The following is a 25730-nucleotide window of genomic DNA, read 5'->3' on the forward strand; positions in this document are numbered from 1 at the left end:
AATCAGGATGGACCTTCCAAAGAGCTCGGTTCATGTAATTGAGGCCAAATTTTAGAAACTGCTGATTGGTGAGGTGATTTTGAAAATGTGGCACTTTACACAGAGATCAGTGCCTTGCTGCATTAATGTCATACAGGGAGTCAGAGATCTTTTTGTGCAGATCTGTTGTCTGAAGGTGCAGTCTTAAGATGTGCATGGTGAGGGGGGCACCACCGCTGCTCCCATGTATGCTTTAATAACAAAAATGAGTTATTTGAATATCACAGCAGCCCTGTGAAGCAGATAGTCAGTAACACACTCATCTGAAAGACCGGAAAAATTGAAGTAAGAACCCAGTTGCCATAGAAGAAGAGTAAGCATCTTTGACTCCTGATTTGGAGTCCAAAATGCAGAGGGGAAATATGAGATGATCCACTCAAATACTTAAGTGACATTAATAGAGTCCAAGAAAGTGTAACTCACAGGATAAGGAGCCAGAATAAGGAAGCTGGAGGTTCATGATATGACAGGGAAACTAAGCTAACGGAACAGATATGTAAGGGGAACTGTAAGTTACAAACCCAGAGGCTTATTTCATATGCACTTCTCTTTTTGGCCTTGTGGTCTAGCCACAACACCATGCTCTTTTTCTCCATGTATTTTAAGCATTAGCCTTTTAACCAAAGGTACACAAATAAAAAAAAATAGGAAATATAAAAAATATAAATAGAAAAGCAAATTTTTAGGTGAAAAGTTTGGAATCCAATCAGAATATTTATGTATAAAATGCTAAACTAAGAATTGATGATAAAGTTAATGTAATGAGTTCAAAGTAGACTTTGAACAGTAGACAAAGTCCATCTGGATTTCCTAACTATAATATTATATTCAGATACAATGCAGGGAAAGAAATACATCTTTAAATGCATCTAAGTGTAAATAAACCCTCACTTCAATTTGGCTAAATCAGAGAAGAAAGCAGCTTTGTTCTACTACATTTCAAAGGGCATTAAGCATGCTTGCAGTTGCATGTATATGAAAACCCCACCCTCTTCACTGTTCTCAACATTGAAATCCATTATATTCACTAAAAAGAACTTGGCACTAAAATATCTGAAGATTAAAAGTATTTGGAGATGTTTAAATCATCAACCTTTACTGATATGCACTTCAAGAGAAATCACCTAACATTTAGATCAGATACCTACCATCCAATCTGAAAGCAAGCTATTAAAATTGTTCCCGCTCTCCTTTGTAAGTTTGCCAGAGTCTCACATGGTATGGTGCATCATGTTGGCATACAGCATAATGCTGCATAAACAACAGGACTGTATTGTACATCATCAGAAATATGTGAAAATTCATTTGGATCTGCCACCAGCTATCAATTTCTACAAGGAATGTATCTGCTCCGGCTTAATTAGAGAGGATGAAAGCAGGGCAAACAGGTCAGCCTCCCCAGTGCTTGCACACCAGTGGAAACTGCTCTGTGGCAGTCTGCTAAAATAGTCAGGACAGGTCAAAACCAGAAGTTTTCTCTATAAAACATTCCACTTCCCTCTTCAGTGGCATTAGCCATATCTGATACAACACCTGTAGTCACAAGTTGCAGATGTGGAGTGATTTTAAAAAAAAAAAACCAAAAAACCCCAAACAGGTTTTGTTTTCCAAGTCAGCCAGAGGAATATATTAATCTCTCGCCTTAGCCAGTCTCAGAGATGAGATGTGACTGACTTCAGTGGGGTACCTCCTGCATCAGAACGATGCAAAAGGCAGCAAACTCAAACCTCTAGGAAAAGTTCTTCTTTGGCTGTAAAACTGGTGTAATTTCATTTTTCACCTAAGATATGGCCTTCTGTGTTTGATTTTTCTATCTTTGGGGGGGTAAAAAAAATTTATGTACATGTTTATATGCGCACACTGTTACACAAATCAGGGTTATAATACTTTTCATACAGAATTACCTTGTAACTGTCATTAAAAAAAAAAAAAATCTTTCTTCTCCTTGATTCACTCCTTTTATCTTGTCTGCTTTTTGAAGGTGTTACATTTATCATAAATTTTGAAAACTGCAATGAAAACATTTTTCAAAATCCTTTAAGTATTCTTATGTCCTTAACTTCATACTGTTTCCAGTACAGTTGCATTTTACAAAGTAATTTTAATACTACCAGCCCACCCAGGTAGTTTGTGGCCTGTTCTTTTACCGGTCTAAAGGTGACTTTCATTTTCATGTTGACTTTACTCTGTGCCTATTTGGAGGTTCTCTCAATGAAATAAAATTGCCTTGCAATTATTTCTACTTAGAGAAATATGACAGCTAGAATTTTTATGTTAATTAATCTTTGGGTTTTTTTATTATTGTGTGGCTGCCTATCATAAATTTCCTTGCAATACGGTTTTAATGCATTCTATAAATTATTGTGGTTTCACCCAGGCCCATCATGCCTTGCAAATAGTTAACTTTGCATGGATTTCTGTTGTTTGCCCTAATACCATCGTATGTGCAATTCAGCAGGAATGGTTTGCATCTCTGAAAATATACGTGATTAGGAAGGATACTCATCAGAAATGAGTCCTTGGTCAGACTGTAGTCTTGTTACAAGTTTAAGTGTGTGTAAAAATGTTAAAATACATTAAAAAAAAAAAAGAAGTAATATCAAATCCAGTGCATACTGGACTGAAGGGAACAAACAAGGCATTACGTTTCTTCTTGTTTTGCTGGCTCAGTGAAATTAGGAAGCCACTGTTTCCTCACCTGCATGCCCAGTTAAGGGCCATCTGTTTCCTGTTTAAATGTAGTGTCTTACATGGTTTTTCCAAAACCCGTCTTGCATTAATCAACACAATCCCAATAAACAGAAGCACCAAACCTTGCTTATCTTTCTTACTCAAGGAAAGCATTTCAGTAGTTGCAACTTGAACACAGTCTAGCTTTACTGCAGTGCTTTGTTTTCATAACACTCACTTTTGTTCTCTGCATTTTTAAAATTTCTCATCTAGTTCTAGGCTGATTTTGCAAGCTTTCTGCAAGAGCCTGAAGTCCTTTTTGTTACTCTGGATTAAACCAATAATATGTTGATTTTGCCACTAATGCTTTTAATCTGGGTCTGGTGTCGGGTGTTGTACTTTAACATCCTCATGAATATTATTATGAATTTAACAGTGAGTTAAAGATAATAAGGTCAAATGTATCCTTGACGTTATACTTTGCCTTTGATGAAGGTAACAAATAATGAACGTGGCCTGGTCTCCTTATTATCATGGTTTAGATTTACAGGAAATCATTGGTGGATGGATACTTCTGGTAGGGAGAATCAATGAGCCAAATTGGTTACTTGGATTGTGGTAAGATTTACACAGAGAAATAATACCTTTTATTATTTCAAATAATTAGAGTATTATGATGCCACCACAATGAATGCAGACGCTATATATATCAGGTGTCATCTTTAGAAAATATTCTTTGATAAAGTACCATTATCATTGACATAAGGATACTTTTTCATTTAATTTTAAGTAAGAAATGTAGATTAATGGGTATATGTAAAAAATAAAGAACAAAAGTAGCTTATAAAAATGACTGAGTGAAGTATTTAATTTCATACATACATGCACATACACACAGAGAAAGGCTTTGCTGAACTTCATTAAAGATTTCAGAATCAGCCACTCAAACGCTGGAAAAAATGGCTTGGGCAACATTGATTTGGCTCATTTTTTGCATTCATTCTGGTACAGCCCTTAACTGCATGGCTAATGTGTAGCTGTACACAAGGTCCAACCTCAACCATCACAGCTCATGGACAACCACCGCTTAACAAGCTGTTGGTTTGTATTTTGTTGTCTCCTCATTGCTCAGTGTGTACTGTGAGACTATATTTATTGCACACTTTTCATACCTTCCCTGAAGGCAGAATTAGTTATTTTTGGGCTTGTCTCTGGTGGTCATTTCTAGCAGGATAGCTGTAATGGCAGTAGGGAGAGCCATGCAACTCCTGCAGTGGCATAACATGGAGATATAACACCAGCAAGTGCATGCCATGCAGCATCTCCTACGAATCCTGCCCTGCCAGCAGTGTGTCTGAGTGCTTTGCCAATTTATTTTCCTCAAACAGTGAGGATTGTTCTCGATAAGTCTCATCAAGTGGGTAGTTATGGTGCTGTTATTATTTCCAGGCTACAGCTGAAACAAAAGCCAATGAAAATAGAAACCTTGCTCTCATTTTGGTTTCTCAGCTAGATATATCTAGAATCTGATTTTCTGAGTTCTTGAGAGGACTCTGCGGCATCCCTGTACACATGCAAAATGCCTTTCATTTGTGTCAGACATGAATGTTTACCACTTCCACAAATCAAACATCCCTGTCTGAAATCAGGACCCAGGAAATGAATAAAATACAGTGTTTGATGTCTTGTGGGAAGTCTGGTTTAACTTATTGCCCAGCATCACCCAACAATCCTGCTACTTTATGCAATATATTTTTCCAGAGTCCAACCCTTTACTCCATAGTCTTAATGTCATTTCATGTCCATTTTGCACACAGACATTTGATCTTTCTTACCCCATCCCCAGTCTGGTGAGTACCTCAGTGCCACTGTTTCATCCTGAGGTCTGTCCTCACTCCCCATTTCAGCTGATCATGTCAAAGGTTGGATGCGGCTACTTGTGACCTCCCTGGTACGTTCCCTAGAGCTTACATCCCACAGAGCAGCAGTGCATGCAAGTCACAGCAAGAACTAGGACAAATTTGTTAGGAGCAGCACTGTTTTTCACAGTCCCAGTGCAGACCTGGGACCAGCAAAGTTGCACTGGCTACACATTTGTAGCAAGAGGACTTATTCCCACATCAGCTCTGCCCTCCTATCCCGGTGACTGTGGAACTCCAGTAGGGAAGCAGCCCATGGGAGAAAATAGGGAGATTAAAGCCTACTTCCCCACCACCACCACCTACACTGGCATATATTACCACTTAAGTGGGCTGACTTTCAACAGCAAATCAAGCTGGGATGACAGGCAGCCCCATGCAGGCTGGCTTTCTCTCGTCTGTAGTCTAGATACAAAGACCATTTAGTCCAAGCCATAGTCCATGCCTCAGTGCAAAGAAAAGGTGAAATTCTTCACAGCAGTGATACCAATATTTTTCAATTTGAGCAAAACTGCATAGTATCTCTCTCCTTGCTCTCAAACGGGTCTCATTTGCCTTGGCTGAATTGTTCTCAAAAAATCCAGCCTTGGGCAGACGCAAGGCATAGAACATTATTTTACCCCAAATAGCTGAAATTTGGCTAAGCTCTAAGTAACTGAAATCAGCAGAGTGTCTGGCAACCTTAAATGAGAGGCCGTGTTTCCAGTCCCACTTATAATGTGCTGAAAAGCCAGTGTGAATGCAAAACGAAAGCTAATAAACTGAGCCGAACAACCAGAACATTTAGCAGCTCAGTCAGAAGAAGAGAAGTGTACAGCTCAGGACAAGGAAGTTATTTCAGCTTGTGAGTCAAATAAGTAAGGATAATAAACATAGACTGGCACAAAGGGTTAAAGCTTATACAGCTGTTTCATCCTGAGTGTATGGAACTGAGCTAATATTGTTAGATGACTTAAGCGACTTACATTTCTATATAATAGAGTGATTTTATAAGTTTATAGAAGCAAGAAAGAATGTAAAGCAGGTTATATAAAGGCAAAAGATATAAAAATGAACATTTCTGAAAGTAACAATGCTGCTGACAGAGACAGTTTTATGGGAGAAGAAACACGGGGCTCAATTTACAAGGGGGACTTAAGGATCTCTGTGCCTCCTTAGGCACCTAAGTCCAACATTTAGGTATCGCTGGTATCTAATGACATTGTATCACCTTGTCTAATCCTGTAGGTTCCTCTGTTTCCCTGACACCTTGAGAAAGCAAGAAACTCCTAAATCCAGAAAGGCCAAAGCACCTAGGCTCACTACTCGAGCCTTAAATAGTCACAGGTTAGTCCTCCTCTGCTTATGCCACCAGTGGGGCTGGATCTAGCAGGCTCAGGTAACACAGAATAAGAGGAGGTTAGAGTGACTGCATCCACATTTTTACCTAGGAAGTCAGTGTTTTTTTCTTTTAATTTGGACTGTGAAAGGTCCAGCTTTAAAACTCTCCTTCTTGTTGGGCCCTTAAATCACATCTTTTGGCTCCCCAGAGAATGCCCTTGGCTGCGAGGTGACGTGCAGTGGGACCTCTTCTGCCTATCGCGTGATTCTATATGACATAATGCAATATTTATTTGGGCCAGTGAATGGATAAAGGCAAGAAAATGACTCTGTAATGTGATTTTTTTAAAGACATTTGAATGAGATGAATATAAATAAAACCCTCTCCTTAGCAGGTCAGCATTCTGCTTTCATGAATGCGATTCTTCATACCCATCCCTTACTATTCACTCTGTAGGGTACCCTTGAGAACTGAACGAATCAGGACGGGGAACTCCATTAGATGGCAGGACGCTTTAACATGACAAAGTTCAACACAGCAGCAAATAAATCTCTCTGTTTGCTTCCCCCTTGAGATGACTTCCTTCCTTGTTTCCTGTAGCTGGATATGTGCTATGCAGGAGAGGGGGCAGGGTGACTACCTGGTGTAAATCCTTCTCTCCACCTGCTGATATTTTTAATTAAAATTAACTTTTTAATAGTATATCTGAATTGGCATATTACTGACTTCACTCTACCTGTCTCTTTGTAGTCTTTTGAAGATGGGCTGGTAAAGCTGCAACGCATCATATTATCTAACACAGTAAATGTGCAACCTTCTTAATATAATGAGTCTTTCTCTGTGAACCTCATATTAAGACCAAACATGACACCACAGATACTGGAAATTAAAATGGAAAAATTTATTTGAGTAACATTCCAACAATCTCTGCTTTTGCTAAAAGGGACATTTTCTAGAAGAAACAGCTCAAACAATGTCCGCCCCTGAACTGTTTGCTATGCTGTGTTTTGGACCTGGAGCAGCCTCCCTCGTCATGCAGGCAAAAGACCCTAACCCTTCTCTTTGAATTCCTCCTAAAGAATCAGGGGAAGGTTGCTAATATGCACCGATACATACTCACTCATCTTGCTGCTTCACCTTATAGTCCTTCCATTTAATTCACACTAACAAATTCAGAATAAATCACAAGGATGTAGGAAAAGAGGTAAGCTCCAATGCAAAGACTCTCTGCTTTTATGTACATGGTGTTTCTCATCCAACTATAGCTTATACGATAGCATGCATAACGCAGTAGTCCCCAGGTTTTCACTTTTCTAATTTCACAGTGGCCAAAGCACTGAAAAATACATCCACCAGCCTGAAGTTAGCAGCTTTGTTCTTCCCTCTAGTATTTTTCTTTCATCCTTTCTTTCTCTTTTGACCTCCCCTTTCTCATTTCCAGTTCTTTGTCCCTCTTTCCAGTATTATAATGCCTTTTCCTTCTTAATAAACTTCAGTTCTACTTCCAGTCACTGTGGAACTTGTTTAGTTTTTCCTTCTTCTTGTGTCATATTCTGGTTTGCTCTTTATAGCATTACCTCTCTTCCTTTTGCTGATCCATTATTTGCTCTGGTCACCCAAATTCTTTACTTCTTGCTCTCTGTAGAGATTCCATTGTCTTTCTCTTTTTGTCTGCCTTCCACCCTTCCTTCAGTTTTTCCTTCTTTCTCTTCAGACACATTTTCTTTGTCTTATTATTATCCCAGAATATTTCCTTTCTGACTTTAATGGAGAATGTTTTATTCATTGTCTAGCTTTTCCACAGGCTCAGTTCTCTCTCATCTCTCCCTTTTTGACTTCTAAGTACTTAGAAGCCACAAATATCCATCCAGGAACTGGAGTAACTTAGGTTGACCAGACACTGTTGATTGTCTGACTGACTGAGATGATATTAAAGCATAAATGAAGAAGACACCTGGACTGATCAGGAGCGTACAGGTTGTCAACACAGGACTGCACAAGGACAAAATAAGTTCACCAGTTCTGAGGGTCTCAGGAACTCTTCAGTGCTGTCTACAGCTTAAAGGGGCAAACTGAGGAGCTCTGAAGAGAGGGATGTGGAAAAGGCAGGGAAGATGAACTAGAGGAATATTAATTTTATATTATGTTTCTTTATGTCTTTCAGGTCATTAACATTTTGGGTCTGTCAAAGCAGCTTGAGAGCCATTTATATTTATTGTTAGAAACTTCTCTAAGTTGTGTTATGTGGAGCATTGTTGGATCTGCTAGGGTTATTGCTAACATGAGAGCAAAGTAAATTCCTCCCAGAACAAAGTTATTATCATAATCTCCTAGCATATGTCTATCATAACTATGCTTTTTCTTTGGAGTCCTTCCAGCAGGTAATTTTGGGAGACCATTTAAGACAGCCCTTTTTCTCTACTACATTAATGGGGGCTTGGGGATTTTGATTACTATTACCCCCTTTTTAACTTTTAAACTGTTATTTTAAAAACTGAGGGTTGGGTTTTTCATTCTTCCAATTCAGCTTTCAGAGTGCAAAATGAAGGTCTGGCACTCCAGGGTGTATGTTAGCTACAGGATAATGTTTGTGGCAGAGAAGTATACAAGGCAAAGAAATGGCTTTTGTGGGTGATTAAATGCTGAAGTGAAGCTGAGGTGTTTGATAACCACAGAAGCTATTTATTGTGTATATACTCCAGTGCCATGAACATTATTCCTATTATACAACAAGACAAAGGAAGATTCAACAAACCATAACGAGAGAGGGATGAAGGGGTTTTTTGGTTGTTGCTTTTTTGCTTGATGGAAGTTTGAAAGTTCTGTTTCATTTTCTGCCTTTCCTAACATTTCCTTTGGGGGGGGGAGATTAAGGCCAAAAGACAGAGACTGGCCTGCAAAGGGTAGCAGTAGCAACCAAATTCTGAATAAATGCTAGGAGTTATCATACCTTATCATCAAACAGCAGTGCTCACTGTTTCACTGGGATTCAGAAAACGACCATGCTAATAGTATTCATATAGGTTGAGACAAATAAGCTTAGGAAAAGAATCAAGTACTATCAGGTTTAGAAAAAAAACCAAGGAGATATATTAAGAAGATAATGGTAATATACATCTTCTACATGTTCTATTAATCCTCACAGGAGCAGTGTGAGTTCAGGAAATATTGTGAGACCAAGCTCACAAATACTACTTAAATTCTCAGCAGAAATTTGTTTTGCTAGTTCCCTGCTTGTTTGCTGCTATTTCTGCGGAATATTTTGTTTTTTTGTGATAGCCCGCAGTGCTAGTCAGTCACAGCTCCATCAAGACCTATGCCTGTTCTCAGAGGAAACGGAAGAATACAGTGAGCTTTGAATAAAAAGGATCCATCATGCGGGAAAACATACCTGTCTCTCACTGTCATTACTTAATAGGTATCATTTCCTCTGTAAATCACTTGAGTTGTTAAAAAGAGCCAAAACAAAATGGTGTGGCTAAAAGGACCAACAAGCTAGTGGAAACCCTGAGCAGAGGAAATTGGTCACAACCAACCCCACCCCTGGTCTTTGTTTGTAAATGTTGCTCATTAAACAATTATGAGCAGAGAATATATTTGTGAAGTGCGAACTCTGTTTGCAAACGACTTGCTCTAGATAAACAAAGCCTGCTTTGTCAAATCATGAGAAACAATTTAACCATCTGTAGTCACAACAACCCTGTGAGTAACAGCTATTTTTACACCACTTCAGAGGTGAGGAACTCAGAGACAGAGAAAGATTTCTTGCATCAACGGCAAAATGTGAATTAACTTAAAGCAAAAAAAAGCAACTGTTAGTCGTGCTATGATTTTGTTGTGTTTGCACATCTCCTGACAGGAAATAATACAAATTGCATGGGAATTTTTATTGCTTTAATGAATTAACATTGAATGAATTTTAATGTTAACAACACTTGCTGCCTGCCCATAGACATTCCTTCAGACCAGGCTGTCTCTAAAACTTTTTCTAAGCCATTAAAATACTATCTGAGCATATTGTTGAGTACTTACAGCCTTGAAAGGTGCTGGACTGTCCTCGCAAGCTCACCTAGCAGTGAGTGAGATTAAGGGGGCTTGCACCTGCCAGCTGCGGAACAGCAGTAGCGCACGGTCCTGCTGGTCCCTCCCCACCTTCGCCGTGCGGGATGATGGCTAAGGCAGCCTCCAGAGCCCTCCGTCCCCTCCTGCTCACGCACAAAAAATATTTCTTCACTATCAATATGTGAGTTGTTGCCAGCTGATTTTCCTCTGGTTTACACATTATCATATGTGGCTTAACAGATCAGTGCCCTCTCCTGCGATACTCCAGCACCCTACCGAGCACATCTTTGCATTTGGATGATTGATTACTCTAAGTACCCTTGAAATGCATACCAGTTTTGTTCAAAAAGAAGGTAGTTTCTCATTATCATTTGTCTCCATGCTTTATATTATTTACAGCATCTAGACATTTTATATGTTCATTTTAAAATGATAGCTGCCGTTGAGTTGTGTATGAAAAATAAAAATGAACTAATGGAAGTTTATTTCAATGCTTAATACACAGCCACACAAAACAACGGTATGGACTTGGCGATTCTTGACATTGTTTTTCAGGTACAAATTTCCATATGAATTATAGGATAATATTTCTGCTCTTGAGTGGAATGTGAATACTGCTTTCTTTGTGGTATTCAGTGCTAATGTGCATATTTAAATGACAAATAAAGTTCTACTTATTCTAAATTATCTCGGATGACTATAGTATATGAAAAAGGACTGTTACATTGAGATGTATCATTTAGAAGAGGGTTTCCATTCTCCTATGATGTGACCTAATTTCAAAAAAATTGAGACTGGGACTTGTGCTCTCCTTGTTCTACACAGCAGATGTTAATGCCATTATCTGCTTAATTTGAAAGCTGCACTGATTTCCTCTCTGTTTCTTCCTTTGAGTGTCATTGCTGTATAAAAAATACTATCAAGTGTAGCAAAGGTCATTTGAAGTTACACCCAAAATGCTGGCCTGACCTTATAAATAATAACCTGGGTTTTTTAAATCATAATAATGTGGATGGCTGCAACATGACTATTGGGTAAGGCTGTATAGAATAATAGAGTAACAGAACTCAGATTGTTGTCATTTAAAGACATCATAAAAACACTACTGATGGCCATATTCTCTCCTGGTGTATGCACTTGCTTGAAGTCAAGCTGAGTTAGGGCAAAATAGCACTGGCCCATATATTTGCATACTCTTTTACCCTAGTAGGTTCAAGATCAAGCCTGCTTAGTTTACAGGTTTACTTTGAAGTAAATTATACTTGCCAAAATTTGGAGAGTTTTAACTGTATTCATCTTGGCTGAACTATTGCCAGTAAAATATTTTGGAACAGAACCTGGTTAGCAATATCGTCGATGGAACATGGGGTAGGATGCAACGCAGCTTGTTTCAGCTGCCTTGCCCACAGTTATAAGGCACGTTAAAGTAATTTTATCACTAGATATTTGTTGTAGAGTTATGAGAAGATGAAAGCTCTGAGAACTGCCTTCTACTGTTGCAGTTTTGATTACTATCCAATTTAAAAAGTACACATAGTCTATGATCCATCAGTATCTACTTTTCTGAACTTAAAATCTGCATTGGTGTTACTTTAATTCTCAGCATTTTTAATCTCATAAAACTCCTAAAATTCTGCTTTCTAAATCCTTCTGGAAATGCAATGTGTTGCAAAATATACTGGTTTCTTTTTTATATTTGTTTTCAACAATCTGAAAATTCAGCTGCCTGTCATATAAACCACAAAGTCATACTACTTTGGTCTGTGGTCTTGCCAAATGTCAGGGCCTTCTAGTATTGAGATTGATCAGTATTAAGATAAGAGACCTGTAAGAAAAATATGGGTTGTTAACTGAATTGGTATTGATAATTCAGTAGGTGGCATTCTTTCCTCTAACTGCTACAGGTTCACTGGATCAGAATGCTAATAGAGGGCTGAGCTTTCAGTTAAAAAATTCTTAGGTAGGTGATTAAAAATAAATTCCCTACACTTGTGTGGTTCAAACTCCTCTAAGCCACTACATAAATGTACCATAACTGTATGAACAAGAAAAAAAAAAGTGATAGACTGTTAAGCATGTAACAATAGAGGCTGCAAATTATAATTTGGAGAACTGATAAAAAGTCCTTCAGCAGCATGATCCTGAAGACATTCATTACCAGATGAACTTATGGGCCATGTCAGCAGGATGCTGAAGAATTTATATTCTACATGATAATATTTTGGGAGAGAATTATGATGGGCTATGCAATGTAGCTAAGAGTTTACAAATATTGGAAAAGCATATCTGCTAAAGATTATCTGAAATTCTTTTTGCCATGTAAATAGAATTCACAGTGATGTAAGAGCTGAAAGTAAAAACCTGTTGTTAATTGCAATAATTTCTAATACATGAAAATTGCATTTCTTTCCTTATAGGACGATGTGGTGGGATTTCGTAGAATTGTTTACACTGTAACTTGAACGTTACGTAAATGCCAGCTAAATTTAAATACAGGTGCAAGCTGACATTAGGGTAGGAGGAGATCATCTGGTGTTTTAATGTACTTGGGTTACATGGTAAATAAGGGCAAAGAAGTTAGTTTGCTGTCTCTGAGCTGATACCTGTGTAACTCTACAGCAAAACACATCCCTTTATTTCTCACTTCCCTTTATTACCATATTACTCAATGCCCACGACATTTTTTTGTTCTCTGCCTTGTTATGCCAACTTATTTTCAGTGTAATAAAGATCAAACTTTACTTCTGTAATAAAGATCAAGATTTCTTTAGATCTGCAAACATTTTTTTCTGTACTTGTTCTTTGCTTTGGAATACATATAAGTAATCTAACATTGAAAACACTTTCCAAGGTAGCTATCATAAAAAAAAAAAAAACCAAAACAGGTAAACAAAAGAAATTAATAGGTATCTAAGTTATGCAAAATTGAGGTTGCTTTTAAGATAATCTCAAACATTTGAAAAGATTATAATGTATACTTAAGAACATCTCAAATAATAGTCCTAAAAATATAAGCTTAAAAGAAACTTTTCTAGGAACAGCAAACCATAAAATATCTTTACTGAACAGAAAAAGCACAGCCCGTCTTTCAGCTGTGCAATCACAGTCCTGAATCCAGACATTTTGGCAACTATACAGTATGCAAACAAACATAAACTTTGTAAACACATGATTAGACAGGACTCTTCTGCAGGATCGCATGTTTAGGATAGTCATAAGATCCTCAAACAAAGAATTAATGCATTTGTATATACAATCCCCTTAGTGACAGATTATGAAATTGTCACAGATAAACCCTCCAAAAAAGATTCGTATGGTGATGAAATACTATCTGTAGTATTAGAAATATGTACCAAACCCATTCTTAGCAAACCTTCCAATATATCATTTTCAAATTGCATGATACTTAGTCTCCGTAATAAATGTCTACTGCTTCAGACAACAGAATTCCTTCCGTCTTACAGATGAAAATGAAGAAAAGGTAGGAAAAATCCTAGTGGTTTTGTCTCTGTATTAGTACACTACCTTTGTCAAGTTAAAGACCAGAAATCTAAAGTATACAGAAACGATCTTTAACAAGGAAAAGAAAATTTTAGACATTAAGTCCAGAGTTTTGTAGAAAGCTTAGAAAATAATATATTAATTTTAAATTAAATTTCATAATTTTTTCTTAAATTTATTTTGCTTTAAAGTAGGATTTCATTTCAAATTTGAATTGAATTTAGTATCAATACAAAATGTATATGGTTGAAACAATATCAGAACCAAATACTTTAATTTTAGGCTGAATTAAAAATTAATTACACCTGAAATTAAAAATGGTTGAAGTAAGAAAAAAATACTTCAGGTTGACACAATGTGAATTTTTAATTATCTTTAATTATGCCCAAACCTGAAAAAAAAATCACTTACTTGTACCCTTCTGTAGAAAAGGAAAAAAAAAAAATGAAGACTGTTTTGCTAGCAGAAGAGTTAATTTTATTCTGTGGGAGATGTTAAATAACTAAATTCCTGTATTGTTTAAAACAAACCAGTTAAACGGACTGTTTATGCTACATATAAAATTTTACTAGAGGTGCTTTTTTTTTTTTCCTCTCGTGAGAGTGCAAAACAACAGATGTTCAGGCTAGCTATACTCAAGGATTCATCCGAGACAAAAAATGAAATCTCTAGGCCTTTGTGATATCACTTGTTAGTGATGCAATTATTTTAAAAGAATTATAGGAAGAAAAGAAACATCATGTCACTTGATAGCATGTACCAGTGTGTGGAATTATGGAACAGGAGAGCTCTCTCTTAGTCTAGTCTTAATATGTCACTTGCTTAGTTAGGAAGCTTAGTGTGCCAAGCATTTACTGCAATTACATGAAGAATTGTTACATCCTTGGCAAGTACCATGTAGAGCTCAGTAAACAGATGTTACTTACTTTGCAGGCAAAATGCATTTGGTGTCACTTAATTCGTATTCGCATGTCTTGAAACAGAATGATAGTGGCACAGGCCTGAAAGGACTGTCCTGGGTAACTTGCTCCAATTCACTACGATCGCAGATGATCTGATTGTAGAATTCCTTTTATTTCAGCCTTTACCAGATTCAGTGCATTAAGGAGATATAACATAAAGGATCATCATGTTTATCATGTATTGTGAGGGTCATTAACCTTTATGTAAATGTCTGTAATATACTCACGGGGAAAAAACCAAATGGCTGTGGTTGAAGTTTCAGGCAGAAACAAACTTATATAACGTTCAGTGTTCCCAGAGGCAGGAATGGTAGCACATGCTCAAGAGAAAAGCAGGAAAATGATAATTTCATGTACAAGTATCTACACTGTTATTCAGAAAACCAATTCTGTTGCTTTTCTTTACCCAAGCCCTTAAGACAGTTGCTGAAATATTATAAGCTAGATCTGTTCAGGGAGTGAAGTCATCGACAGAGGTAGATTTTTTAATGCTGTTCTATACATTTTTTTAAAAGAAACTTTAAATCCTTGAGCACAAGAAGGGGAAGCAATTTCTGAGGTCTTTCCAGCCAATAGTCTGCTCAAAAAGCCTTTCCTCTTGGCTTTGCCTCATGGCCATGCTCCAAGTGACTTCCGTATTTCTATAGGTCTCCTTCCCTCCTCTCTGCCTGCTGGTTCCCAGCAGCAGCAGTTCCCCTGGATGGGCCTCAGTGACCCCACCCCGGGCTCACAGCCCTTCAGGCTTGCATACATCCCCCCCGGTACATCACTCATTTCCTTCTGGCATTGCCTGTGACCCGTGGATTTGACAATTGTCTATTTGTTGTTCTTAAGAAGGGCTCAGGAGACCAACTGACCCAGCTTAATTAGTTTATTGATTAGTACTATAAAGTCCATAACCAATTAGTGAGAGTAAAGTTATTAATGTCCAATTCTGCAAGTCTACTGTGGGGATGCAGCCATGGAACAGAACAAAGCAAACACAACATAGAGCTCATCATACCCCTGTGTGTATCCCACTTGTTCTCCATACCACACAAGAAACACCTCCATTGTGTGCACTTCTCTCCCCATTTTCCCTAACATGGGGAGGAGGTTACAGCTTTCTGATTTTATTCTGTCTTGCTACTATTACAAAAGTAGTAACTGACCCAGCCACTGGTAGAGGGACTTCAGCACTTTAACTGTTAAAAAAATTACTGCTGTGGAATGGAGTGTAGCATGAATGCAAAACATTTTGAGAATATAAAACAGGGTAACAAGACTTTGGATAACAGAGCAATAGATCCTATTCAATATCTTTCTCAATGAGATTTAGTTATATTCATCATAAAAATAGGTTTGCTATACTGTGAAATTCATAGTTATGTGCTAATGCTTTAGTGGGAAATTAAGCATGGTATTTTAGAATTAGTAATTGAAGTTAAAGGAGGAATTACAGAATACAGCCAGGATGCAGTGATCAGCATTTGTGCTCTGATAGCAAGCACATTTCCCCATATACAGGGAAACAAGCGCTATGCCTTAAATGTTGTATTGTTAATACATGTTTTGAGCTGTTGTGTTTGGGCTATTAGGCACACCTTTATAAGGGAGATTTTTATTCCTCTGAGTGCAATAGCTGGAAGTATCAATACGTTGTATAATTAAAGGACTATGTTAAACAGGGGGAACCAACATGGCCGTTCCCAACAAAACCCAACAGGAGCCAGCGAAACTCATCTGCATTGAAACATTTGGGACCAACCATGACCAATTCTGGTCACGACCTGTAAGGTACATCATTAAATTTAGCTCTCAGTTTACAATGGTAGAGAGATTTCCTGTTCTGTTTCCAGGAGCCAGTTTATTCCCTCTCCTTGCTGCAGTTCTTAAGAGGTAATCAAATCTACTGTGGCATTATATTAGCAAGGACTTTGTCCTTGCCAAAGAAAAGGAAGATGGAGTATTGTGTTTGAAACGGCTTCAGCAACTTTCTTTGAGCTGAAAACAGATACATTGAAATTAGTTTGTTGAAAATAAGTTAATTATCCAGTTCCATCATATAAATTTGATTCAAAGAGGAAAGGCAGTGTGACGGTTCATTACTGCAGTATTTCTTGCATGAGTTCGTTGATGTCTTGCTCTCATGTCGTGAACCGGAGTCTCAGCCCGAGACTCTAATTCATGATGATACTGCAGTGCAGTTCATTTCTGAATGTATGTTGTAATATTGTGCTAATGGTTCATTCTTTCTCATGATAGAGTGGCTGTGCTCTGAAGGAGGATATAAAAACATGAGCATAAGTGGCCTATATTATTTCTAGCCTGGATTATTCAGTGACATACAGGGAGCATGAAAAACCTTGTACATTTTGCTGTCTTCTTCCAGAAAATGGGTTTGCGTCTTGTGCGAAACTCCCAAGGAATCATTAAACAGAGAAGGATGAAATAGTAAACTTTGATAAAGGAATAAATAGCAAAAACAGTTGTGGAAATCAGATGTTTGACCCTTTGCAAACAGAATAAAACAATTTGTCAGTGGAACTGATGCTCCTCTTCAGTCTGTGCAATTGCTTGTTGGAATGGAAATTTCTTATAAAAGTAGGAGAACTGCTTTTTTTTTCTTCTTTTCTGAGGTCTTCCTAGAAATTTGCAGGTGATGAAAGAAACCTTCATTCTAATAAAAGAATAGGCCAACTTACTGATTGGAGAAAATTACATGAAGTTTTTTAATCAAAGTCTCTGTGGTCTGCTGTCTGATTTTCTAGGCCAGATGTCAAATGTTTTTCACTGATGTCGATGTTGAAGTAATCACTAAGCCAATTCCAAGAATGAGTAAGTGAGACTGTAATAACATTTCATTTCAGTATTACATAAGCTTTTTTCCCTAGCTATGAACAAAGTAACAGGACCCCTCTGATTCAATATAATTACACAAACTATTACTTTGAAATTTGTGAGACAGTTTTATGTGTGGTCAATTGCTCTATACATATATATGGGAGGTTTCAGTACAAAATGCAAAAACACATTTACAAAGTTTTATATTTTTAAACATTTACATTTAATTTAAAACATAATTACATTTTTAGTATTTAATCTATTTTATGAAGTTTATCTTTGCTACTACAGTATTAACCAGTAATTTGAAAAGGCTAGAATTTGCTAGAAAAAAGACTTTGGTTTGCAGTTTAAAAATGGGGTGAGAAAGCACTAGCTGGCTCAATGGATGATGTACCTCAGAGTGAATCTCAGCTGATTATTGTGGGACTGTGGCATCAGATAAAATCATAGAATCATAGAATCATAGAATCGTTTAGGTTGGAAAAGACCTTTAAGATCATCCAGTCCAACCATTAACCTAACATTACCAAATCCACACTAAACCAATTAAGGGTAGACTAGACTAAACCATGTCCCGAAGTGCCACTTCTACCTGTTTTTTGAACACTTCCAGGGATGGTGACTCCACCACCTCTCTGGGCAGCCTGTTCCAATGTTTGACTACCCTTTCTGTAAGAAATTTTTCCTAATACCCAACCTAAACCACCCCTGGTGCAGCTTGAGCCCATTTCCTCTTGTCCTGTTGCTAACTACATGGGAGAAGAGACCAACACCCACCTCACTACAACCTCCTTTCAGGTAGCTGTAGAGAGCAATAAGGTCTCCCCTCAGCCTCCTCTTCTCCAGGCTAAACAACCCCAGTTCCCTCAGACGTTCCTCATAAGGCCTGTGCTCCAGACCTTTCACCAGCGTTGTTGCCCTTCTCTGGACACGCTCCAGCACCTCAATGTCTTTCTTGTATTGAGAGGCCCAAAACTGGACACAGTATTCGAGGTGCGGCCTCACCAGCGCTGAGTACAGGGGAACAATCACTTCCCTGCTCCTGCTGGCCACACTATTCCCGATACAAGCCAGGATGCTGTTGGCCTTCTTGGCCACCTGGGCACACTGCTGGCTCATGTTCAGGCAGCTGTCAACCAGCACCCCCAGGTCCTTTTCGGCCAGGCAGCTTTCCAGCCACTCTTTCCCAAGCCTGTAGCGCTGCATGGGTTTGTTGTGACTGAAGTGCAGGACCCAGCACTTGGCCTTGTTGAACCTCATACAGTTGGCCTTGGCCCATCAGTCCAGCCTGTCCAGATCCCTCTGCAGGGCCATCCTACCCTCCAGCAGATTGACACTCCCACCCAGTTTGGTGTTGTCTGCAAACTTACTGAGCGTGCACTCAATCCCCTCATCCAGATCATCGATAAAGATATTAAACAAGACTGGCCCCAAGAACAGAGCCCTGGGGAACACCGGTGGTGACCGGCCGCCAACTGGACTTAACTCCATTCACGACTACTCTCTGGGCTCGGCCACCCAGCCAGTTTTTTACCCAGTGAACAGTACGCCCGTCCAAGCCATGAGCTGCCAGCTCTCCGAGGAGAATGCTGTGGGAGACTGTGTCAAAGGCTTTGCTAAATATGTTATAGTTTTTATGTAGAATATAATCAAAATTGCTCATAGTCACATAGAGAATTAGTCTAGTAGAACTAACTCTGAACTTGAAGAAACATGTTTTCTACAGCTGTCTCAAGAGGAAAGTGGTGATATAATGGACCAAATAGATATTTGTTTCACAGGTAAATACAGAATCAAGCAAATCTAATATGAAACTATATGCAGCGCACAGAGTAATCTTACTCTATGAATATTCATACAAATGTACTCAAGTGGCAGACACTGACCCTTAGTATTCAGAAACTGGTAGGATGTTAATATTGCCTCTTCCACCACAATTCAGGTCTTTACTGAAAAGACATTTTATCATAGAATCATAGAATCATTTAGGTTGGAAAAGACCTTTAAGATCATCCAGTCCAACCATTAACCTACACTACTAAGTCCATTTTGATTAAATAGCTTCTGCTTTATCCACTGCATATTTGGTGATCAGCTGTCCAATCTGTTGTTCCTTCATTGGTGAAGCCTGGCCTGTTTTTTAGACAGAATTACGTATTCCTTCATGAGTTTGCTATGGTGCTCCGTACTACAGTTTCATAACCAGTGATGACACCATGATGTTTTCACACTGCTCTTCTGAGAAGAAGTATTATTTATGCCCGTTTTGTAGATAGGGTATGGAGACATGGAAAGATTGATACAAATATGTGTTACTGTTTTCCGGTACCCATCCAGGACTGTTTTTCAGCATCCTTCACCTCAGACCACATTTTGTTCAAAGCTCAGCTTGCTCTGATGTTATATTCAGTTGTGTTATTTGCAGCACCTGTAATTTCTACACATACTATCTGTATACAAAGTATGTGTACACAGATAGTACGTGTAGAAACCGAGGTCTTGGGGACACACAGTGTTGCTCCTCTTGCTGGTCGCGCAGGGCAGACCAGGCTCTATCACTGTTGGCTCCAGCTGTAAAACTGCTCCTCTCAAGGGCCTGTGATCTGACCCAAATGAAGTTGATTCTCATAAGCAAGCCACAAAGACTCATTTCAAGTATGGGGGCACTAGATCTTTTAAGGAAAGGACACTATAACAATTTAATGGGGCTTGGGGGTACTTGAAGAGGCACCATGTGCTTTTTCCCTGTGCTCATTCTCGGAGACAGTGGAATCCCTTTTGACTGAAATTTTCCAAATTTACTCAGCGTGAGCGAGCTACGCAACAGGAAAACTTCCATTGCAAAACCAAAGGTTAAAGTCTGAAAAATGTGTCAGCAAGTGAAAACAGAATCTTAAAATGGGAAGCATCAGACAACATTCAACACAAGCAGCACTACCAGTCCTATCTCTGATAACAGGGCAGAATATAAACAAGTTGGAGAAATACTTCTGTAGCACAAACGATCTAAAAACATAGGAGCTTTCAGCTTAGTCACAGTGATCTCCAGGGACAGTTCTCTATCATACTGCAATCCTGACTTAGTCTACCAAGTACTTCAAAGGACAATGAATGCAGCATTAAATATACAGTATATATAAGTAGATTAGTTAGAAAAGTTAACATTTCATTTATAGACCAAGGTCAGACATGATCTTCTGTTATAGACCTATGTTATAATATACAGATTGTCCCATAAACTGGGCAGCTTTGTGATTAAGACAGAGGCTAAGGAGCTCCAGGGTTCAGTGATACCTTTCTGCTTTATTGGGCAAAAATATTTTCATGTGCTCAGCTACCTATAAAGCAAGGACCAAAAAATCTGCGGGCATTGGTATAGTCCACTGCCACTTTGATAGTGTAGTGCTGAATTAAATACAGAATTTGGAGAGACATATGACTAGATACTATTGCATAAAACAACAGTTCCCCAGGACTGCTTCATGCACACAATTTGCAAGTGCAGAGCTGTCTTTGCACACTCAGATGTTGGTATACAGACATCGTATCTGCTTGCTTACAGCTTGGACCCTAAATGAAAAATACAACAGTTAAGACTACTCTTTCATACTGGAAAAAATGGGAAAATGAGTATCACAGCTAAAACTGTTGAGGATACTACGGATACCTTCCAGGATCTGGGTCTGATTCCACTTATGTGTACTTCATGACAAAGAATCTGGTCCCTTTAAGGTTAATAAAAAATGGCACATCAAATTGTCTAGCATTGTCAAGGACAAGCACTCTAAGTCAAAATCTCTTGAAAATCATATCTAGTATATCTCCTTCAATTATGTGAAAAAATCCTCCCAATAAATAATGAATAATTTTTGTTATTTATCAATTTTTCAGTAATTTCATTGCCTCTTTACCTGTTTATTAAAAATAGCTTGTTTTCCTTTAATCTGTGTTTGAAATTGTTCATTCAATTTTTTTTTGTGAATTTTTGTTTCTACATCATTTCTTATTTCAGTTGTTTTCTTACCTATGATAGGTCACTGGAGACTCATATAATTGTTTCTTACTCTCTGGTTGGATGTGTGAAATTGTAGATACAGAGCTTCTGATGTGAAAGCTCCTGGAAAATAAATACTTGCAATTGTTGAGCACGCAACATTAAAATATGTTTTATGAGATGTTCATGGTAATGAAAAGACACTTCAAGAAAGTATACGGGAAGAAAAACCCAGATATGAAAACATCCCCAAATCATTTTTTATTTTGTGTAAGTATTTATGGAAATAGTATTTGCTGTAGTGGGCTAGAACTTACATGAACAATATTTTGCCTTGCTCTTCAGGGAACCAGAGAAATAACACATAAGTAAATCCTTCCATAGGTGTGTTTTTGTTAAAATATTACTGTATCAATACTTTGAAGACAGGAATTGGTCAAAACCTGATTATCATGACACAATCAACCATGTCAAAACATACACTGGTGAAAGCAGGCTGAACATTTAAAATAGCACCAATAAAAAGGTAGACACATTCTTGTATTTAACATTTCCAAAATATGGCTTTCAAAGTCCTACACACACTTTTGGAAGAAAAACATGTTTGCCTGATTCTTGGTAAGCAAGATTGTAAATACTGCTCCAAACATATCCTTAATAAGGCTTCCCATAACCAGAAGAATAAAGCAGAAAAACAAAAGAGGTGACCAAAAGGAGGATGACAGGAGAGGTAGCTCACTCTCTGCATACTGGCTCTGACCATTGACATGCTTCTCCCATCTACTCCTCTGCTTTCTTCCCTCTCCTATCTGCAGCAGTATCATAAACAGCAGGACCCTGGCTCTTCTGAGTGTGGATGATGGCAACTTTCCCAAATGAGGCTGTACATCTTCCCAGCTTTCTGTGAACAGAGCAAGAGCATGAGTTTAGTGACTCTTTACTGCTGGAAGATGGAAAAGGTGAAAGCTCACTGAAGGAAGCTGAAACTGAAGAGGAGGAGTAGCTACCATTGGGAAAGCACATGGAAAGATAAGGTTGTCCCAGCAGTGTTTGGGACAGTCTATAAAGGGGAGAGACCAAATTCAGCCCACCAGCTAGCAAAGCTGGAGTGCCTCCATCACAGAAAGTCAAGTCAGGATTCCAGCAATTCAGGGTGGTTTTTTTTCCCCTAATTTTTGCTCTCTCCTTGAAGAGTTAACTTGTCAAAAACATGTTCACACAGCCATACCTACCAGACAAGAAGGGAATTTCTGGCTGAACACCTCTCTCACAGCAGCGAAGCACCAAGTGACTGTGGCTACCTCCTCAGATGCGGAAGGCCAGCAGTTCAACTCTGACTAAGGCAGAGCTGAAAAATCAAATTCCTCCTGGATCACACGAAAACTCATGAATCACTGGTTCATTGCCCATTCTGGGATGGATGAAGTGCTGTCTGGCTCGTCTGTTTGAGGGGGCTTGGATGTAAAACAGGAATGTTTCTAAATATCAAGACTCTTGTGGATGGGAAAACTGTGCTCAGCCCAACTGCTGCCAGAATGTGGGTGGGAGAAAGGAATCTGTTTAAATAAAAGCTGTGTTTCTGAGAGATAGAACAAGGAGTTTGATCTCAGTGAGATATAAAAGCAAGAGAGCAGAGAAAAAATAGATGAAGATCATCAAGGTGTCAGAACAAAGGAAGAGAATGGCTTCTTGTAGCATTTTATTGAAACTGAGCTTAGGGAAAGTCAAAATGCAAGATGCGCACTCATAAAGGTGTATTCTATATATTAGAAGCTTCAACAAATTGCAGGCAGAGCAATAACCAAGAAGAGGGCCAAAGGAGAAATGACATCCTACCCCAACAGAAACATATACAAGCTATCAGTTTGAAAAGGAGAAGCTAGCAAGTCCTTGTTAATGAAACAAGGTGGAGAAAATGAGGTATTAGCTTTTGGAAAGGGATCCTGCATGAAGTGAAGAATAGTCTCTCTCTGTACTTTGGACTGAGCAATAATGTCTGTCTACTGCACTGATCCACACAGAGAGCTGAGCTATTTCCTTTTATTTGGATTGATGACATCGCTGATGCATCTTTCCCTTGGGTGTATTTTCCAAAGTGACTCCTCCCCAGCTCCTGAAATACAGGCCTTTCTATTGCCTTTCTATTGCCAGCAATGAAGTCATGACTTACCATCCTGGGTGGCTGGACAACACATTCTTACTGGGACTGCCACAAAGCTGTGCTACTATCACCCTTCAGGCCACTCTTGGTGACTTCTTTAACCATGCCAATACCACAGGCACAGCTGCCAGATGTTTACTGCTGCTCTTGTGAGCTCTTTATGTGTCACTGCGTTACGGAAGGCTGGCTCATCTCGCACACCACGCATCCCATCAGAAAGGCACCTTTGCTTACACTAGCTGCAAAACTCATTGCACACAGCCTGTTTTAGCCCATCACAGTGGTATTTTGTACTTTGCATTAAATAAGGGACATGCTGTGCTGGTTTCTTTGAAGATGGTGTAGAGGGTGGACTGGCAGTGCAATTCTGATCATGGTCCCACCTTTTCCTCAGTCTGAGTAATCAAAGCAATTCCACTAATCCCGTCACAGAGATGAGAGCAGCTTAGCTGTGTTCATGACAATGGGTTGCTGTTTTTCAACTGGGGCTTTATTCATAAAATGATCTCTGAGACAAGAGGACACTTTGGGGGTACAGCCTTAAAAATGTGGCACGCCAGTGCATTTGATATCTCTGCACTGTCCCGCAACATGATTTCATTAACAACTGAATCTTTGGTCATAACCAAGAATGACAATGGCTCTGCAGGTGTCTCACACACTTGAATTAGGTGCCCCATGCTTTGAGGCAAAGACTCTTTGACTTAGGATTTGGGTTTTCTTATGGGCTTGATAATGGGAATGATTGAAAAGATGGCTGCAAACCACAGACAACATCTTGCTTTTAGGGATGTTATAGGGAGGATATTATACTTCCATAATATCTTCTTGACTTCTGGGATAAAGAATAGCTAGACTGCCAGCATGAATGGTGGATTTTACATTAAATGCTCAGCTGATAGCTCTGAAAATGTCTACCAGTGTATTACAAATTAGTTACTGCTTCAAACCACCAAATATGATGCAAACAGTACTGTGTGGAGGAGAAGGATCTCTTTGTTTGAAAATGGGCTTGACCCATATTTGAGAGTTGAACAGCGCAGCAGAATTAATTTTCTCCCCTTATATTTTCTTAATCATGGTCCAGGACACACTCCAGTACTGGTAACAACAGCAAGCCCCAAACGATGGCCTTTACAAGAAGAGAGCACAGGATAAACAGCCCTGCAACAAATTGCTCCCAACTTTCAGCTAAGCAGGCAAAATAGTGAAGATGGCTTCACTCCAAAATTATCACAACAGAGACCACACAGATGGGGAGATAAAAGTTTTCTCAGTAAGCCCCTAACAATGCATACCATTTTGCTGTGAAGCGCTGGGATCCAGAGGTAAGCCACCTGCATTCTCATGACGTCACTGAAATAAAGGCCAGGGGCTGATTACTTGATGGGTGCTCTTTTATTATCATATATCAGGTGTCACCTGCAATTTCATGTCTCAGACAGTACAAGAGAATCCATCTGTCATCTACCAGTGAATCTCAGTGAAATTTCTTCTCTTTTGAAACTGAGACTATTAGGCTGGTGAAGCAGATATAAGACAGCCCAGATGTTAAAAAAATTATTCAAAAATCCTTAAGGAATAAAAAAAAGGGTTTTATTGGACATAAACTGATTTTTAAATTCTAGTACTGCCACATTTACCTTCATGAAAAACAGGGCCTGTATTTCACTAAATATGATGCAACTAAACAACAGGTATGTGTCCTGGTTTCGGCTGGGATAGAGTTAATTTTCTTCCTAGTAGCTGGCATAGTGCTGTGTTTTGGATTTAGTAGGAGAAGAATGTTGATAACACGCTGATGTTTTAGTTGTTGCTGAGTACTGCTTATGCTAGTCAAGGACTTTTCAGCTTCCCATGCTCTGCCAGGTGCACAAGAAACTGGGAGGGGGCACAGCCAGAAGAGTTGATCCAAACTGACCAAAGGGCTATTCCATACCATATGACGTCATGCTCAGTATAGAAACTGGGGGGGGGGGGGGTTGGCCGGGGAGCAGTGATCGCTGCTTGGGAACTGTCTGGGTATCGGTCGGTGGGTGGTGAGCAATTGCATTGTGCATCACTTGCTTTGTATATTATTACTATCATTATTATATTGTTATTATTATCGTTACTATTTTACTTTATTTCCATTATTAAACTGCTCTTATCTCAACCCAGGAGTGTTTCTCACTCTTACTCCTCCAATTCTCTCCCCCACCCCACCAGGGCAGGGGGAGTGAGCGAGCGGCTGCGTGGTGCTTAATTGCTGGCTGGGGCTAAACCACGACAGTAT

Source organism: Pelecanus crispus, chromosome 2 (assembly GCF_030463565.1).
Source record: "Pelecanus crispus isolate bPelCri1 chromosome 2, bPelCri1.pri, whole genome shotgun sequence".
Lineage (NCBI taxonomy): Eukaryota > Metazoa > Chordata > Aves > Pelecaniformes > Pelecanidae > Pelecanus > Pelecanus crispus.